Raw genomic sequence first — 12,381 nt, 5'->3', positions numbered from 1 at the left:
AATTATATGGTTTAGTCTCAAATCCTAGTAAATAAGTCTTACTTACACGAGGAGTTAGTGAGGGCTAGTATTAGCCACCCATATCAATGAACAAAGTATAGAGATGAAAATTGACATTTTAACAGCCAATTATGTTCAAATTACACATTCCAATATTTTGTAGGAACAAATATCAAATGACTTTAGAATGAAGAGTTTGTATAAATTTTGCGAAACCCTGAATGCAGAGAGAGAGAGAGAGAGAGAGAGAGAGAGAGAGAGAGAGATCAGTGCTTTGTGGCACTGATAAGTCTTCAACAGCAAAAACATTTCATTGCTATTAGGGTTCTCTCAGACTTAGCTAGTGGAGGCTTTGCAGACTCATTGATAAGTAATATATTTTATTTATTTTATTGACAAGGCTTCAACTTTACTCTATGGCCTTCTTTTGCGTATCATTTGTTCCCTTAGATGCTATGTAAATAGAACCCATTATTTGTGTGTGAAGAACACCTCACTGCTTCTGTTCAATATGAAGGCAATCATATTGTCATGACTCGTGAGATATAATGCAACTTAATTTTGTAACATATATAATTTGTTATGTGAAAAACTAAATAAATGAAATGTTTTTGTAAGCTCAGAGAGACGTTATTCCTCTTGGATACATTTGTCAACCTTATCATTCTGTAAGCATAAAATGTTACTTATATAACTTTGAGTAAAAAGTATATGCTGATGGGGATTACTGAATGATGATTGCCATATGTCATTAGATATTATGCAATCTTATTTTTGCAGAGAAAAGTAAAATGAGGGAGAGGATTGTGTAAAATTATTAAAGTTATGCTTTTCTCATCACATTATGATGTTTGCTATATCCTTCTCCTTCGAATAGGAAGATGGTGATCGAGAACTTTTGGATGACTCTGAATTTTACACGCAATTACTGAAGGAATTCTTAGAGACGAATGACCCAAAATCATCTGGTAAAATTGTGGCATTTTGAAATTTGTATATTTATTTTGCTGCTCTTGGACTCAATCTATAAGAGTTTTTGTATTCATGTTCATATTGTGACATCTTCTCTTGTTGGTTGCAACAACTACAATAGTCTGTTATTGCCAAAAATTTAGGGTCAGTGATGGATTTCCATGAGACTAATTTGAGTTGGCCACATGTATTCTTTTCCACCATTCTATCTTATTCAAAATCGTACTCTTGGTTATCTCCTTAATTACTATGCCATTTTTTACTTCTTCGACTAGGGTTAATTTAGGTCTTGCGTGTCCCTACTATCTTTGTATTGCTACTTATCTATCTTAACATTCTCATTCTATGAACATGTTGCTTCTTAATATCCCAACACTTGGTACCAAGCCTTAGAAAAAGGAAGGGGATTGCTGCTTGCAGTAGGTTGATGTGTTGCTCAATGTTTGTTTGAGCTTATTCTGTTTATTATACAAAAAATTACAGCTATACCTAGAAAAAGATGATGCTTTAACAAAGCTATAAATTTTTATTTTATGATGAAAATAAGTTTGTCCAAATGACTGCTTTGTTGCTTGATTATGAATGAATCAATTTCTGTATTCAAAAGAGGAAGAAAAAAAAATGGGGGCAGAGGGTGTTGGGGGGGGGGGGGGGGTTTTTTTTTGGTAAAGAGGCGATATATTAAAAACTCAAAAAGGAACAAAACAATCATGACAGGTCCTATTGACAAGCAACCCGTCCCTATCTTCCTGAAGAATTTGCAAAATGTCCACAGGCGGACTCAAAAGATTAAGAAAATCTAACTCCTGCTCCGCTCCCAGCTTGGCCAACATGTCGGCACAACGATTCCCTTGCCGGTAACAATGCTTGATCTGAATTTGCTGGAAGCAAGAGACCAGCTGTCTGCAATCATCCATTATAGGAGATATAATCCTGTTATCATAGCTATGGTTCCTTAGAACATCAACCACTGCTTTAGCATCCACCTCTACCGCAAGACAAGGTATATTTAAAGAAAGACACAAACTAAGACCATCCCTTAGGCCCCAAAGCTCAGCTGCAAAACTGTCAGTAGCACCTATATGCCTTGTGAAACCCGCTATCCAATTCCCATGATCATCTCTAACAACACCACCACTCCCAGCTTGACCAACACTACCCAAAAACGAGCCATCCGTGTTTAATTTCTTCCATCCCATTGCTGGCTTCTCCCAGTTGATGCTCCTTGTCACTACTTGAGTTGGGTTCCTAGGAGAAGCTACAAAGCACAGAAACTCCACAGCTTGGTTAGCAATTTCCTTGGAGAGATTTGGGTTTTGGCTTTTCCTCTCAAAAATAAACATGTTTCTACTCTTCCATAAATTCCACACTGCAAATGGAAATATAATATTCCATGGAGGATTACCTTGAATACAATTTTTCCTATCTTTACTATTGGACTTAATCCAATCTTGTAGATTACTTGTCCAAAAAACACGGTCAGTCCCCTGGATTCCCAGCTGCATCCAAACTTCTTTGATCTTATGGCAGTCCATGAATTTTGTTCCAATCCCACCCCGTGTCAGTTAGAACATCCTTCACTTCCAAATGAGTTGCACCTTGAGTTAAAGGCCCTTGAATCAAGTTCCGGAGAGGGCCTTTTCTTCTATACCTCATGAGTCATACCCATTTCGGTTATAGCACTGCTTTGGATGTGAAGATGGATGGATGGACATAATTGCCAGATACTGTGCCATTTTATTCTGCCCATTAGTTGAAGAGAACCCAGTGACAAGGTCAATATCATTTTATTATCTATATCTATGAATTTTACCATAGTTTTTCTGGAACTTAGCTATGTAGTCTACATGAAAATGGACTCGCAGCTGACAATTTATAAAATTTTCCTTTTTTACTAAAAAAAAACAATTAAAAGATATTTTTCTACTTTCAAATGGAGCTTGGTTTTTGGTGAACATCATTTGCATACTTGTCCTATTGTATTCAAAGGAAATCTACTAATTAAACATTCTGTGAATGACTCCTTGATTTTAACCATTCCTTGTTACACAGATTTTTATGCTTTGAAAAGTTTGCAAACTAAGAAGAGAAAGATCGTTGATTGGCGTGGCTCAAAGAGTCGCAAGATATGGTAACTACTCCCTCCCAAGCCCCAAAAAATTTCCTATTTTGAGTTGTGGTCATATTTGAATGTGTATTTTATATTATTCTCGTGCGTTATAATTTTGCAGGTATAATGTTCATGAAAAGATTGTCAATTTCATGGCTCCTCAGACTATGGATCTTCCTCCTATGGCTCCTAAATTATTTGAGAATTTGTTTGGGTTGAAGATCCAAAGACCAGCTTCTATTTTCTAGTGTAAAGTCTTATCAGTTCATAGGCTTTTGCAATTTTATAATATTTGTTGACATAATTGTTTGTTTTAATTTTATTCCTTGATATCTTTTATATACTGTATTATCTCTATAAATGTTTTCTTTTCATTGGTGAAAAAAAAAAAAAACCTAATTAGGATCTTTATTTAGATTTTAGATTTTGTTGTCCCTCGTGTTGTCAATGTTTCTCAGCTAGTGCAAGTGTGCAGCACCTAATAGTTCAAATCTCTGGATGCTTGGACGGTCCAAAAGATTATGACCAAGAAGTCACTTTTTGGGTTGTTCTCTTTTTCTTTTTATTATTTTTTTTTTGGTAGAAACTTTTTCTTTTTATTTTTATTTTAGGGATTCGGTCTTATCATTAGTGAACAATAATTCCCTAACACCTGGCCCTTTAAAAGACACGTATATAATTAGACTCTATTTGTAGAATTCTATTTGCCTCTCTACTGTAGTAGCTCTAGAATCTTTGGAATCTAGCTTCTTGTGTGAATTTCTTCACAAACTCCTAGTTCGCATGAACAAAAACCATAGGCACTTTAAGGACGTTAGTGAACACACAGAAAAAGATCTTTGTGATTCAAGAAATGTTTAAAGCTCACTTAAACACAATAGTTTTTCTTGTTTTTAAAACAAAGCAAAAGGATTATTCTCCTATTAGGTTCAAGAAGAAAGGAAAAAGTTTGGAATGTTTAACTTTGGTATAAATTTCTTTCTTGCCTCTAAAAGTCTTGGGATAAGTGACTTAGATAAGTTTATAAAGTATGATTAATATCTAGCATAAACACATTTTCTAGCAAATTTTAAAATTCTAGACCTAACAATTTCACTCAAGTGAATTATGAGCAAACTCTCTGATACAAAGTTGTTGTATCAATTTCAACTGGCTGTATCTTACTCATTTCAACCGTAATATTTATAACGTGCTTGTGGCATTTTGCAATTGCAGCTCCTTAGCTACTACACAATAATGCAAGTCTCCTTCATATTTGGAAAAGTCACTTTTTTACAACGCGCGTTTGCTAAGATTTACCAAACATGTGATATTGGGTTTTTGGCTGGAAAAAGTGTGTCTTGACTCCTTAAAGTGGAACTAAACGCATGCTAACTTTCCATTGAAACAAGTTTCACTAAGAAATTCATTATAGTTTAAGTGATATGGACAAAAGATTATCAACTCTTTATTTTTGAATATGTTGAACCAGATATCCTCTTTGAACAAATGACCCAAACAAAGTCTTATCACATTATTGATATAACTCAATTTTTAGATGTTTAGACACTAAGATTTGCAACGCATCTATTAACCCTAGTATTAATGATGAATTTTTGTAGTTTTAGATTAGTTGACTTGCTAACAAGAAGCAAGCAAAGGTCTTTGGCCCTAGATGTCTTTTCATAGACTAGATTATTAAACCAAGTAGAGGAGACTAAGGTACCGTTTGGTATGGGTGTTTTAGCAGTGCTGTTTGTTGTTTAAATGCCCAAACACGTGGGCCCCACACTAAGTTCTATGTTTGGTAAGGTGTGTTGTTCAAATGTATGTTTGAGTTATGTTGTTCAAATGGTGTTTGAGTTATGTTACCATTTGGTTGAAATACATTAGGCCCACTTGAAGTGACACCTCAACTCTTTTCTCTATCATGCCATCTGTCTATTCTGAGTCTCTATCCTCTCATCCTTCCTAAAGCTCACTTCTCCTCTCCCTCTTGCACAACGGCAGTCCCATCACCTAGCAGGTAGCTCCCTTCATTAACCCTTCATTAATCTGACACACCCACCTGAATCCCTCATTACTCATCCTAACAACCATTTAAGAGTGTTCATAAACACACAGAGAACCAAATTATGAAACCCTAAATTCACCAAAATTAATCCCAAACTCGTACGGCCTGATTCATCTCCCCAACCACCATATTTACTCGAATAGTCTAGCCACGCCTTTAATCTCTGTTTTGGGGAAGATTTTTTTAAACAACCATCAGACTTTATCTCAAATCAATTTTAAGTGCCCTTGCACAGCGCATCTACCATTAGCTGAGTATATTATGGAGTTTACAGACACAACGTCTTCCTTCTCAGTCATTCCGCCATATTCATCCTCCTCCAATGCAGTTCCTTCACCTACAGTAAGTATTTAATTTTGCTGTTGAGTTCAATGTTCAATTTTGTTGTTGCATTTGTTCTTAGTTATTGTTGAACAATCATTCACCCACAGTGTTCATATTTCTTAACAATTATTGTTGATTGTTGCTCTTGATTTTGGACACGATTTTCCTCCATGCCAATCTAACTAAAGCTAAGTATGGATTTCTTAAATGAGCTTTTTGAAGCACAATAGGGTTTAGGAAAATGGGCTTTTCAGAAATCATTAATAAAGGCTTGAAGTGTATATTTTATTTCATATAAATTATTTATAATTGTGATATTAATTTTGTTTTGTTTCCCTATGCTGTATGTAACTTGTCTTCATTGCAATCTCTTTTATATATACCTATAATAACTTGTTTGAGTTAATTGGAAAATGTGTTGCTCTAACTGTATCTAAACTTAATACATAATGCTACAACATGTTTGGTAGAGTTTTCTGTGCAAAGGACCATTTTACTATTCTTCAGTTACTGGAATTGGTGAGGATTAGGTTCAAGTCTGAGAAATCATAAAAGTAATATAGGAAAAACAGAAATCTTGAATTTACTAGGAAACCATGTACGCTCTGACTTGCCTACTATGTTTAATTGTGTATCTCTTATTAGATGGCTGCATCATTTGACGTTGAGGATTGGAAGTTATGGCCTCCACTTGTTGAGAAGCACTTTATTGATGTTTTGGTTGAAGAAGAAGCCAAAGGGAACAATGCTTAGTGGGCAATTCAAAAAGGGTTTTGGATAGTTGTCTGAAATGAGTTCAATCAACGAGCCAGAAAAGCATATCGCAAAGAACAATTACACCAGAATTATCAAAGGTTAAAGAAAAGATGCCATGTTTTAGCCCAGCTAATCGGTCCAACCGAAATGGGATGGGATTCTGTTACCAACATGGTCACAGGTAGTGACATGGCTTGGGCACAGGCTGTGGCAGTGAGTGTTATAGGTTTACTTTATAATTTGCATGCCTTTGATTCACTAAAGTTTTCAAATAAATAATCCCACATATACCACATGTGAATAATCCCATATATACCACATCTTGATAGGCCAACCCTAGGTGCAAAGAGTTTTGTAAAAAGGGGGCTAAACCACTATGACCTACTAGGACAACTCTTCAACATGGGCACTATAACTGGATTTCTACAAATTTTCTCCACCTAACCAAAACAGCAATGAAAAGCAAGAATTAGACACCGCTTTCCTAACGTGTGGAGTACACGTCAGTGTCGAACCCTATAGTCCAGATGATGTGGAGGAGCTGCCCACCCCAGTTTAGGGTAATGCAGCAAGCGTGCTAGAAAGCAGCAATCTCACTCTGAGACCTTGGCAGGGAAGAAGAGGAAAGGAGGGCCCATTGAATATATGATCGATGTTATCATAGAGTTCACAGACATGTTAAGAAAAAGGCGTAGTAATAAGGATAGTGATAGTCGAAAGGAAACTATTGAATCTGCATCGATGGGTGATAGGTTCTCAATGGACAAGGTCATCGCAATTCTTAATAGTATTGAAAATGTTGATGATTACATGACTTCTTCATACTCACTCTCGAGGATTTTTTTAAATTTCCACAACCTCTTCTACCTGGATAAGAACTCAACTCACAAGAACCAGAAACACCACCCAGCCTTGAATCATGACATACATGACGTATCTTACTCTCGATCTGATACCTCTCGATTTAGAGAGAAAATGTGCATTTGTATTATTTGGAGTCTCGCCATCTTGGAGACTTACCACTTAGAACGGACATACGAAAAATAAATAACATGCAGTTAAGACAGCTTCTTACCAGTATTAGCTACCTTCATTCGGTGAGAAGAGCACGGGTAACCTCCGAAAAGTGATGCAGATTGGTTAAGAAATAATAAAATATTTTAATATTTTATGTTGTTTTATTTTTCCTTGTTGAATTAGGTTTTTAGTTGTTTTTCTTTTCCTAGTTAAATTGTTTTTCCTTTCTTAAGTAGAAGTAAGTTTATTATTTCTTTTCCTAAAAGGAGTAGGAGAACTTCTATTCCTATAAATACTCTTTATAGAGAGGTTGATTATTGTTATGCGTTGATTAATAAAAGTTTGTTAGAGATGTTTTCTCTACTATTTTGCCTACTAGCCTAGTGTTCTTGTGAAACTTAGGTTTCGTGGAAGAGTTGTAGTAATTGTGTGTTACAGATTCCGCTTCTACACACTCACGCTGCATTAGTTGGCATCAGAGCCAGACTAGATTCCTACTATGGCACAAAGAGGAGTACATGGGGGAAAACTTGTTGCCATAGATGACGTGTATGAACGCGATGAGATTGCATGCGATGTGCAATTAGAGGTGTTCTTTCAATGAACAAAGGAGTGGTTTGATACGCTTTTAAAGTAGCTCACTGCCTTAGCTATTGGAAATCAACCTCAAAACTACCATCCAAATCCATGTTTTGTGGAGGAGGAGGAGGATCTTGATATCGAGCAGGACGGCTGCGATATCAAAGAGGATAATGAATACGTTGAAAGAGTTTGTCTAGTAGATTGCGATTCTTCGCCAATTTATGATGACTATCCTGAAGATTTTAGTCAAGGAGAAAAGATTGAGCTTGATAAAAATAAAGTCATATACATACGAGGTGAGCCCATAACTCACATCATTGGTGGGACTTTCGACATTCAAAAACAAAAGGTTATTGATCCCTTCTGGGAGGATTTTATTGAACAAGAATTGATAGAGGTCAACAAGAGGCATGAACGAGTGATTTTAAGTAATCTTTGCGGAGGAGGAAATATGAAGTTTTTGGATGTGTGCATGGATTCTTTTTTAGTACTTGCTTCATATATTCCGCCGTGGCAAAAGAGGCCAAGAATAAAAATCCATACATCAAGATTTATTATGAGTGAGAAAAGATTGATAAGTAGCATATTGATTCGTCTTGTCTTGCACAGAAGAATATGATGAAGAGGATTATTCGGGGTTCCAATTGATCATGGAAGATTGCCATAAAACTCGAGGACGAGTTTTCCCCAACCCCGAGAGAATGATGCAGATTGGTTAAGAAAGAATAAAATATTTTAATATTTTATGTTGTTTTCTTTTTCCTTGTTGAATTAGGCTTTTAATTGTTTTTCTTTTCCTAGTTAAATTTTTTTTCCTTTCCCAAGTAGAAGTAGGTTTATTATTTCTTTTCCTAAAAGGAGTAGGAGAAATTCTATTCCTATAAATACTCTTTATAGAGAGGTTGATTATTGTTATGCGTTGATTAATAAAAGTTTGTTAGAGATGTTTTCTCTATTATTTTGCCTACTAGCCTAGTGTTCTTGTGGAACTTAGGTTTCGTGGAAGAGTTGTAGTAATTGTGTGTTACAGATTCTGCTTTTACATGCTCACGCTGCATTAAAAAGCTTGTCTGGTTGCTAGGGTTTGTGACACTGAAGCTAACGATGCAACTGGTGGTATATTGAGATGCCAAGATATTGAAGGGTGAGAGAAACACATAATCAACTTAGATTTCTAGTAATGGAGAATCATCAACCATAGATGGATACATAAGAATGCAAATAGAGGTCATGAAGAGCCCAAAGCCAATGGACAATAGAAGATGATAATTGACCCAACTATTTTCTTCAGTTTGAGGGGTGTTGGATTTGGTAGCATTGGATATGGTGGTCTCTGTCTTCATGTCTTGGATTGGTTGTGGGGTAGATTAGCCAGTTAGAGCTCATGATCACTGTAATTATGCTTCGGATTATGGCGTTTCAAAAGTTTATTTTTATCTTCCAAATTCACCATGTAAAAACGCTCATCTTCCTCCATTTTTGATCAACAAAAAGAAATGATATTATCTCTCTCTTTTTTCTTGGAATCTCAAACTCTCAGTCTTGTTTGCTTGGTCTACTAGAAGATAGGTTGAGAATTAGGATATTCTAAAAATTTGAGAGTAATTCAACATACTCTTCTTAAAACTCTAATCACTTGGGTCCTGATAAGAAGTGTATTAAGGGTACCAATTAAAAAATAATAAACATTCAATTATAAATTATAAATTATAATACCTACTTGTCAATAATTTATTAGTTTGTAATTTTGTATGTTTAAATTTTTGGACCTTTATATGTTTACATTGTACTTGCAATGTAAATTTACATGATAGACACAAAAAGTGTCAAATATTTACCACTTTTTACAAATATGTACAATATTTTTCTTTTTTGTATGTTTACAATATAAGTTTATATATATATATATATATTACAATTTACAAGTACAGTGTAAACATAGAATTTTCCTAAATTAATTGTGGTTTATGTGTGAGTATTTGTTTTCATATAGAGAGAAAAAGGCTTTACTTAATGGAGGATTAAATACAACTTAACTAGTATCCTTAGGACACTAATTAATAAAAGTCTTATTAGTGATATAAAATATTCTTTAATGATGAACAATTAGTCAATTTTTTTAGAAACAACTAATTAGACATTGAAGAACCTAATTGTACAGCTTTTTTTTTTTTTGGGTTTATAAATTGCAGAACTCGAGGAACCCGATGTTGCATGAGTTCTTGCTTGGGGTTCTTCTTGGCATGGCTCATACTAGCATGGAGAGACCGAATTTTAATTGGACTTGGCCTTGGATATGGACGTTCATCATCCAATGGGCGGACACCTTTGAGCTTCAAAATTTTTGAAATAAGACGAGAGAAAGAGAGACAATTCCTTGAAGCGTCCGGTCAACTGTTTTGGCCAAAATGTGAAAGATGTGAGAGCACACATCAATCTCGACATCCGTGACTAGATCGTTCAAAAACAAGCTCGTCAAGGTTCATATATCCAGTGCTGGACAGGGGATAGAGATTGCTACACATGATCATTGATAGAAGTCGTAGCTCGGAGAAAGAGATGCCACATTGATTGACTTTCTTAGTGGATGAGAATTCCAATTCAGCTCCTAAAGACTGTTGTAGATATTTCTTCATCGGGGTTCAGCTCATCATAGACTGGCGGAATGGGGAGTATTGGCCGGTTGATGTGTAGAATTTTTGCCAAGTACATTGGTGTGACAGAAAAGGTCTTTCCCCGAACCCAACATTTAATCTCATCGCCGACGACACTGGCATTGGCATAGAATTCCTTAACCATGTTCTCATAGGTATCCTCGAAAGTTGACAACAGATAGTTCCAATCTTTCGTGGCAAACCAAATGGGTATTTGTGTGTCTTTGAGTGATTGCTGGTCAACCCCCTCTCAACTATCAAAGGAGCACCCTGAAAGTGGTTCTTGAAGGATTCAAAAGCAGCATGAGACTTGAACAAGTGAGGATCAAAAGTCCTGTTGAGCCACGAGTTCGCTTCGGTCTAGGTGAATCAGCATCAACATCAATGATCGGTTCTTTCCCTTTGTCGCGGCCTCCTTTCACAGCTGAAGTCTTGAATGGAGACATCTGTGCACCAAACAACAACAAGAGAAAGAGCACAACCCATAGACACAGAACACAGAACTTGATTAGAGCAAGTTAGGTCAAAGCAGAAGTAACACTGACTGAATGCATAGACAAATGCATGGAACAAGCAACATGTGCATGTGTATGTATGTGTGAGCAAGTGCAAGGTGCATGAGACACACTATTCAATGACCAAATTGAGTGAAATAAGGTCAAAACATGTGAAAGTCCATGAGATTGAACTCACTTGATTTCAAATTAGCACAAAAATGTCACTCGGACATTTTGACAAACACATAGATGCACAACATCAAGTAAGACGTGAGCAATGCATGAACATGGGAAAATCTACCCTCAATACAAGATAAAATGCCACAGGGGCCAACACAGAAGCAGAAACAACCAATGGGACACAGCCCAAGCAAAAGATTTGACAAGAATCACCCAATTTTGAAAAAAAAATCCAAATTTTCGAAAAACCCCAATTTTGAAACCCTAACGAAAATTCTGCAAAGATAAGACAAAAACTTAAAAGATAATGTTTAGAAGACATACCTTGAAGATGAACATGCAGAAAAGGTTGCTTAAAGTGAAGGGTTTTGAAAAAAATGACTTGGGGCTGAAAAAGTGTTCGACAAAGGTTGAGCGAGGGAAGTTTTGATAGTTTTGAAAACAGTCACATCAGCTATATAAAAACTGAAAACACGCATTTTTCGCGGGTTAGAGAGGGGCGAGACAGTCGCGAAACAGTCGCGAGTCAGTCGCGGTATCTTCTGTCTGAAATTGGAAAAATCCAATTTTAGCCAAACATCTTTCGCGAGAAGCTGTTGGTCGCGAGTCAGTCGCGAGACAGTCGCGAAAGTTTCTGAGTGACATGATAAAAAAAAAAATTTCCCTCAACTCCTTTCGCGGGAAGCTCTAAGTCGCGAGCTTCTCGCGAAATTTCCCCTGAACCAGTTTTTGAAGAAACACAAAACATGCATTTAATCAAAAACAAAATGACAAGAAAGTATAAAACCACTTTCAAAACAAATAAAACACTCAAAAATCTTTTTGGGTTTGATCAACAAAGATTGAGCATGTGAAAACACATTTAAACAAGTACAATCACTACAAATGATATGGCATTCATTGAACATAGACTTGTGTGTTGTGTGTGGATATCAAAAATGAGATAGTCCTTAGTCCAATGTGAAGCTTCAATGATCAATTCAATCAAGGCATACACAACTAGCACTAGATTATGTGACCTATCTCAATTATAGAAACATGCATATATGACCTCCCACACGTACTTGATAACAATTCAATGAAGCTTTTCATTTGGCTCCATATTTAACATATCATTTGCAACTTTTGAGCAAAGAGAATCTCATTTAGAGAAAGATGCCTGAAATTTTTGATATTTCAATTATGAGTTAGCCTTTGGCTTTTTGGGCATCATACATTTTATTTTGGTCGCTTTCC

This window comes from Quercus suber, unplaced genomic scaffold, assembly GCF_002906115.3.
Source record: "Quercus suber isolate HL8 unplaced genomic scaffold, Cork oak 2.0 scaffold_432, whole genome shotgun sequence".
In the NCBI taxonomy this organism is placed as follows: domain Eukaryota; kingdom Viridiplantae; phylum Streptophyta; class Magnoliopsida; order Fagales; family Fagaceae; genus Quercus; species Quercus suber.
Note: the sequence above shows the minus strand (reverse complement) of the source record.